This window comes from Oncorhynchus clarkii, chromosome 1 (assembly GCF_045791955.1).
Source record: "Oncorhynchus clarkii lewisi isolate Uvic-CL-2024 chromosome 1, UVic_Ocla_1.0, whole genome shotgun sequence".
NCBI classification, from domain to species: domain Eukaryota; kingdom Metazoa; phylum Chordata; class Actinopteri; order Salmoniformes; family Salmonidae; genus Oncorhynchus; species Oncorhynchus clarkii.
In genome coordinates this window covers 8,877,858-8,885,653 of record NC_092147.1, presented here as the reverse complement: position 1 = coordinate 8,885,653, position 7,796 = coordinate 8,877,858, and the positions used below count along the sequence as shown (strand labels likewise).

The following is a 7,796-nucleotide window of genomic DNA, read 5'->3' as shown; positions in this document are numbered from 1 at the left end:
GGGGTGGGGGGGTGGAGTCTCAATTAGACACATAAGGCACAACCACAGTCACATTCAGTCAACTGAATGATTCTAGAATAATAATAATTCCATTCACATTTGGCTACTACAAATAGCCAGTGAAATATGATACGTTTTTTGTTACTTGAGAATACGAATGACTGAGAATCCACTGCCTGCCGTTGTAAACTTTCTGCACACAAATCAAACACAGTACTGACTATATCTATAAGCCTCATCCAAAGGAACGGAATTCTAAGTCGTCCGCATTGTTTCAGGCATCATCCGTTCCAAAGTCTCATCTTGTTCACTGTAAAAAAAATAATAATAAATTAAATAAGAGTTCCTTTTTGGACAATTCCAGGTTGTCCCTCCTTGTTTCAGTATGTTTAATCTGCCTAATGACCAGGATCCTGGTGTCTACCCAATGTGCTGAGCACTCCTCCTGGACAGAGTCCGCGCTACATTCAGCTGCTACAACCATGGTCTCTGTGTGAAGGCACTGTTAGAGAGTCAATCAACCAGAACAAGGTTAGGAGACCAAATCTGTGTCCTAGCATTGTGAAATACTGTATATGTAATGGCCTCAATACATTAATGAAGCGCCCTTACATCCTATCCTCTCCCCATACTGAAACAACTTGTTAGGGTGAACCAATAAGACTGACACTATATACCTTCTAAGCATGATAGTTGGCTCATGATTTGTTTCAGGACTTGTTAGGGTAAACCAATAACAGCTTCTAACCCCAAGTCATAAGACTGCTGAACAATTAATCAAATGGCCACTGGACAAGTTCAACTGTTTTATTACTTGTTACTTTAGTTTATTAGGTAAATATTCTCTTAACTCTTCTTGAACTGCACGGTTTGTTAAGGGCTTGTAAGTAAAGTATTTCACGAAAAGATCTACACTTGTTGTATTCAGAGCATGTGACAAATAAAGTTTGAGTTGATTTGATTTGACTATGTACCTTCTAAGCATGATGGTTGGCTCATGATTTGTTTGTACTGAAATCTATTCAGGGAGGATAAGGGTATATCATAGGCAGTGATGTAGTGGTAAAAACATTGACTGGTAAATGCTGATTGCCGTTCAGGATTAAAGAAGTAACGCTCCCTCTACTTTCAATGCATCTTCCACAAAAGGTGGGTAAATGCTTGAACAAAATAAAATAAAAAGTGTGTAAACAGCTTTTACATGTGTTCCCCCCCCACCACCACTGATTATAGGAGGCTTCTTCTGACAGTATTCACACCTTTCATAAGAAACCTCCAGAGAAATATTCATATTCACCGTAGCTGTCATTTAAACTTGGACTAACCTGGCCAAGGCCAAACAGTATATGGCGTTTTCTCTGGGTGTGCGGTCGCAGTGGAGAGAAAAGGCCTCCAGTGAGGTGGTGAGTATCTGGGCGGAGTTTGGCGAGTCAAACACAGGTCTGAGATTGGTGTCTCTGGAAATGGGCGGGAGCGGGTCTCTGCTCCTCCATTGGTTGCTGTTCTGATCCCCACTCTCATCCTCCTCACATCCCTTCTCTCCACATCCCCTCTTCTTCTCTCTTTCATCCCTCGTGGCCACAGGGTGTAGCTTCGGTAGTTGAAGAGGTTTATCCTGGGATGCCAGGGCGCGGAGCGGGCAGGATACATGAGATGGGCAGTTGATGGGGGTCAAACGTCGAGAGGCTGTGGAAATCACCCTGATACCCGCCTTGGCCTCACTCCTCCTGGGCTTGGAGGACATCTTGGGGAGGGTGAAGCCGTCCACCAGGACCGTGTCGCCCACCCTGGTCCTGAACAGAGCCCTGTTGAGGCCTGGATGCTGCCCTCCTCTGCCCCAGCCTCACCCAGCCCTTTATCTGGAGGTATGTCCGCATGGGCAGGGCCATACCTGGGAGGACCACCACAGAGCACAGCCTGGTGGCCAGGTGACTCACACACTCCCTGTGGCCGTACTGAAGGGCGATCCTCAGGGGGTCACGACCCTGGGGATCCCGACAGGCAAGGGTCAGAACGCTGCTGGCGATAAAGAGTTTGAGGATGGTGAGTTGGCCTCGCTCGATGGAGGCGATAGCGGGACACTTGGCGACGTCGGGGTGGGCCGTCTGGTGGCACCACTCACGGTAAGGGTGAACCCCCACCGGCTCAATGACACGCACCCCCCTCTCCAGCAGCCAGCCGGCCAGGTCCAGGTGGCCCAGAGAAGCAGCGATGTAGAGTGCCACCCGGAGCTGGAACCTGGAATAATACAGAATCAATGTATTTATAACACGTTTCAAGTTTTTTTTGTCAAGTTCACAAGATACAGTGGGTTATAAAACAGTACAGTAAAATGCTTACTTGCAAGCTCTTTCCCACAATGCAGTATTAAATATCAGGGTAAGAGAAAAAACGTATGAAGGAAAAAAACATGAGAATATAAGCTATATACAGGGTCAGTACTATCATTGTAAGCTATATACAGGGTCAGTACTATCATTGTAAGCTATATACAGGGTCAGTACTATCATTGTAAGCTATATACAGGGTCAGTACTGTCATTGTAAGCTATATACAGGGTCAGTACTATCATTGTAAGCTATATACAGGGTCAGTACTATTATTGTAAGCTATATACAGGGTCAGTACCATTATTGTAAGCTACATACAGGGTCAGTACCATCATTGTAAGCTATATACAGGGTCAGTACTATCATTGTAAGCTATATATAGGGTCAGTACCATCATTGTAAGCTATATACAGTGTCAGTACTATCATTGTAAGCTATATACAGGGTCAGTACTATCATTGTAAGCTATATACAGGGTCAGTACTATCATTGTAAGCTATATATAGGGTCAGTACTATCATTGTAAGCTATATACAGGGTCAGTACCATCATTGTAAGCTATATACAGGGTCAGTACTATCATTGTAAGCTATATACAGGGTCAGTACTATCATTGTAAGCTATATACAGGGTCAATACCATTATTGTAAGTTATATACAGGGTCAGTACTATCATTGTAAGCTATATAAAGATTCAGTAACATCATTGTAAGCTATATAAAGGTTCAGTACCATCACTGTTGATAGTAAGTCTATCATACAGTTCAGTGTGTAGATGTGTCATCTGACCTCATCAAAGGTCTCTCCCTAGACAGGTGTCGCTGGACGTCAGTCTGTGTCCCAGGAAGCAGCCTCTGAGGAACTCCGCCCACCCATCCCAAGTGTCCAACCGTAGAGTAGCCCCTGAGAGACAGAGACACATGCAGGTTGTCCTCCTGGTTTCCATGAACCAAGAATGTGTTCCATACAGTCCATTTGTCTCTGTGTTACATCCATAAGGTGTTGAGCCAGAGAACCATTGATCTACTGCACAAGGAAGGCCATACCCAGGTCAATGGCGTAGTCGTGCAGCCGGTTGCAGTCGTAGAGTTGCAGGCCGGTGGGAGAGCTCAGTCTGAAGGAGCTGACGGGAAGCCCACACTGCTGGGACACCAGGGTCATGAGCCTGGCCACAGACGTACTCAGGAGAAACACAGTGCCCAAGACTGAGAGGGTCTCCCCCGTCACGGCACTGAACACACGCACCACCGGCTCCCGCTGAAGTATAAGACCATGGACATACAGTAAATTCACTTGTTTTACATAAATACCTATGTTGTGTTTATACACCGAGTAAACAAAACATTATGAACACCTGTTCTTTCCATGACAAAGACTGACCAGGTGAATCCAGGTGAAAGCTATGATCCCTTAATGATGTCACTTGTTAAATCCACTTCAGTGTAGATGAAGGGGAGCGGACAGGTTAAAGAAGGATTTTTAAGCCTTGAGACAATTGAGACATGGATTGTGTATGTGTGCCATTCAGAGGGTGAATGGGCAAGACAAAATATTTAAGTGCCTTTGAACGGGGTAGTAGGTGCCAGGTGCACCGGTTTGTGTCAATACCTGCAATGCTGCTGGGGTTTTTCACACTCAACAGTTTCCTGTGTGTATCATGAATGGTCCACCACCCAAAGAACATCCAGCCAACTTGGCACAACTGTTGGAAGCATTGGAGTCAACATGGGCCAGCATCCCTGGGGAACGCTTTCAAACACCTTGTAGAGTCCATGCCCCAACGAATTGAGGCTGTTCTGATGGCAAAAGGCGGGGTGTAACTCAATATTAGGAAGGTGTTTCTAATGTTTGGTACACTCAGTATATATAAGTTAGGAGTCAAATAATTACAGGGGTAAGATGAAGTGGCTCCTTTGCACTGATCTTAGGTCTGGTTTGTGTTTTTACTGCTAATGGTAAAGGTTAGGATTTGGTGAGAGTAAACTGATCCTAGATCTGTGCCCAAGGGCAATTTCTATCCAGAGACAAATCAAAGGTCCATGCTATTTAAATGTATAATATACCACCATCTCGTGGCTCAAATTTGTAACAACATGTTCTAATTCATGTGCTGTACTGAGTTTTGTTCTATCACATTGAACACTAATCTGGGTGCAGATTAAATTGAACACTAATCTGGGTGAAAATTAAATTGAACGCTAATCTGGGTGCAGATTAAATTGAAGACTAATCTGGGTGCAGAAATATTATGAATATGTTTTTCAATGAACCCAAAGGGCCTCTTCTTCTCCTACTATACAGCCTGCTGTGCTCTACTGTACTCTGCTGTACTCTGCTGTACTCTACTGTACTCTGCTGTGCTCTACTGTACTCTACTGTGCTCTGCTGTGCTCTACTGTACTCTACTGTAGTCTGCTGTACTCTGTTGTGCTCTACTGTACTCTACTGTACTCTGCTGTGCTCTACTGTACTCTACTGTAGTCTGCTGTACTCTGCTGTGCTCTACTGTACTCTACTGTACTCTACTGTACTCTGTCTGCTGTACTCTGCTGTGCTCTACTGTAGTCTGCTGTACTCTGCTGTGCTCTACTGTAGTCTGCTGTACTCTGCTGTGCTCTACTGTACTATACACCACTGGGTATACAGACTCTTCAGATACTGTTAGCGAACACCAGACTGAGGTCGAGGCGATTCCATGGGGAAAAGGTTTATGACTGTAAGGGTGTTTGGTACAAAGGCAACACTACATCGGGCCACATTTCAGCTCTATCCCAGGTCAACCATACAATACTATAGATTTCCACTCTAGTCAACCAGCAAGAAGGAGAGACAGACAGAAGGTCTGGCTTTGACTATGTCAATGATGGGATGTGTAAGTAAGGAGTAAGGAACACAAATAAACATTATTCTGATGGTTAAATTTGTACTTAGATACATAACCACTCTCCTCTGTTATCAAATCTTCCACAGAACTTTGTGGAACAGAGTGAGTTAGTTCTGTCCCTGTCTGGCTCTGGACATGTACCCAGGGACCTCTGTACAACAACATTTAACACTCACGAAGCAGTGTTCTTACTAACCAATCACTCTACCATAACCATGGTCTCGGTATAAAGCAGTGTTCTTACTAACCAATCACTCTACCATAACCATGGTCTCGGCATAAAGCAGTGTCCTTACTAACCAATCCCTCTACCATAACCATGGTCTTGGTTGAGCAAGGGCAATATTACTTTAAGTCTCAAGCAGGGTGACCTCAACATACCATATATCACCATATACCACCACACTATACAGTGGGGCAAAAAAAGTATTTAAAATTTGAAGCAGAGCTTAATTTGTAAATTGGGAGGTGCCAGAACAAAGAGTGGGTGCTAGAGGGGGGGTTCTGTGGTACCAGAACTCATGAGAAAAAACATCACCTATTATAATAAGAGCATTGAACGCATATCATCACATTTGGGTAGAGCCACTTATAGAAGGTGCACACATGGGGAACATTTTTAGTAGCCTAGGGTCCGGGAAAGTGTTGGCCTTTTTAAAACCGCATTTCGTGCAATTCTACATAATTTTACATGACTGGAGACTTTGGCATTATCTTTTTTTTAATCCGCACAAATGATCGAAATGGCAGGCTACTTTGACACTGACAAACTTAGTATCTGAGATCAATAAAAACGACCTTGTCTTGAATCCATCAATAGCCTATAGGCCTAGGTTTGTGGAGAAACATATAGTAGGCTACAATATGAGGAGGAAATGAGTCCTAAAAATGCTTTCCAGTTTCACTGACTCACCCAATGATGCGCAGCTCACTCGCTGGAGATTGTCGATGCGCTCGTGTCAAAAGCCTCTCTCTCTCTCTCTCTGTTTTGTAAAACAATGTTTGGGAGTTGATCAAATATTTTGGTAGTCTACAGCATAGTCTTATCTTTTCAGCAAGAGTCATTGCTTTTCAACCTGTGTTTTCTCTCGATTGTATTTGAAATATTGCAAAAGGCCTGTTTTGTCTGCCTGCTGTTTTTTCACTGACAGATTTGCCTCGCGTTCCCGACTGTAGGCTATTCTTTGTTGTTGGGCTACAATCCGCAGCTAGGCTATTTAAAAAAATAAGAAGCTATTGGTCCTCTAGATAAACTATTGGGCTTCTCATGACGTATTAGGCTATTCTGAATGATTTGATTTATTTCTGAACAGACAGCAGTAATTCCGTAACTTTAGAAAATTCCTCCAGAACCCTTCATGCAGCTATGATTCTATAAGGAAACAAATGATGAAGTGCAACTCTGGAGAGATGAGGGGGCAGGATAATTGACGAAGAGGCAACTCGAATGAACTTTGATCGCTTTTATTATAATTGTTACATAGAAAAAAGTGAAAATGATTTTTCATGGCACGATAGGTACCGGATTCGGTAAAATAGGTTCCGGAACAAAACAGTCCAGAACGGAAAGGTGCCGGATCCTGTTCTGGCATGATCCTGCTCAAATTAAGCACTGGTTTGAAGTACCTAGGTCTCTCTACCTGCTGAGTATAAAGATTATTAAACTAGATTCAGTGGGCTTGTCATTCACAGTACTGATGAAAAATCAAGTACAGTTGATCTAAATGTGGATATACGAGGACATCTAGTGGTCACCGGATTTAAAAAAAAAATTCATGCAAGCTATCTTTGCACTAGCATGCGATGCCATATATTTGACGCAGGTATTTATTATTCAACAAGGATAGTCATTGACTGGAACAAAATATAATTGTATGAGCTATGCCTCTGTGTCCCGGCGTTGTTGTACCCCTCTACTATCTGGCTTGGTGGGGCGATCTCGTTCTGCATGCCTGCTTCACTGAGATACAATGTGTCGTCATGCATTTGTGCATTCACGCTGTTAACGGTCATACCCGTCTTGCTAGCTAATTTAGCTAGCTCATCAACCAGTATTTTATTCGCTTTTTCTGCACGATAGCACTTATTAAAGCCTTGAAACTCACGGGGACCTCACTGTTACCACGGGTCATCGAGCTAGCCCTTATTTGGCAGCAGGGTTGCATCGGTTTCCATTGGATTTGACAGCTTGTTAGTCTGGCTAGCTAGGTAGCTAATTCGCTAACGCGAACTGTTTATCACGTAGCAGCCTAATCTGACTAGCATCGCTAGCAACTAGCTAACATGGATAAAGTCTAGTCGTGGGTCCACAAAATCAAACAAATGGTACTGAACTGATGACAAAATCATGTTTCGAAATTGTAGTTTTTGTTGTTGTTGTTGTTGCTTAATGACATTGCGAATATCATATTTTTTGTCATTTAACTACCGGTATTTATTTAATCCGGTTTCGGCATGAGAAAAGTATTAATCTCAAATTCCAGCACTAACGGATACCGGGAAATAGAAATAAGAGAACCGGTCACGAATGCGGAGCCACGCCCTAAAATAACATGTGACCACAAGGCGTTTGTGACGCAATC

The 7,796-nt window shown here is 43.4% G+C and overlaps 1 pseudogene; it reads right to left on the bottom strand.

The window, feature by feature from the left end:
• Positions 1-255: 255 nt before the first annotated feature.
• Positions 256-7,346, bottom strand: LOC139414397 (protein ANKUB1-like; annotated as a pseudogene).
• Positions 7,347-7,796: the final 450 nt, after the last annotated feature.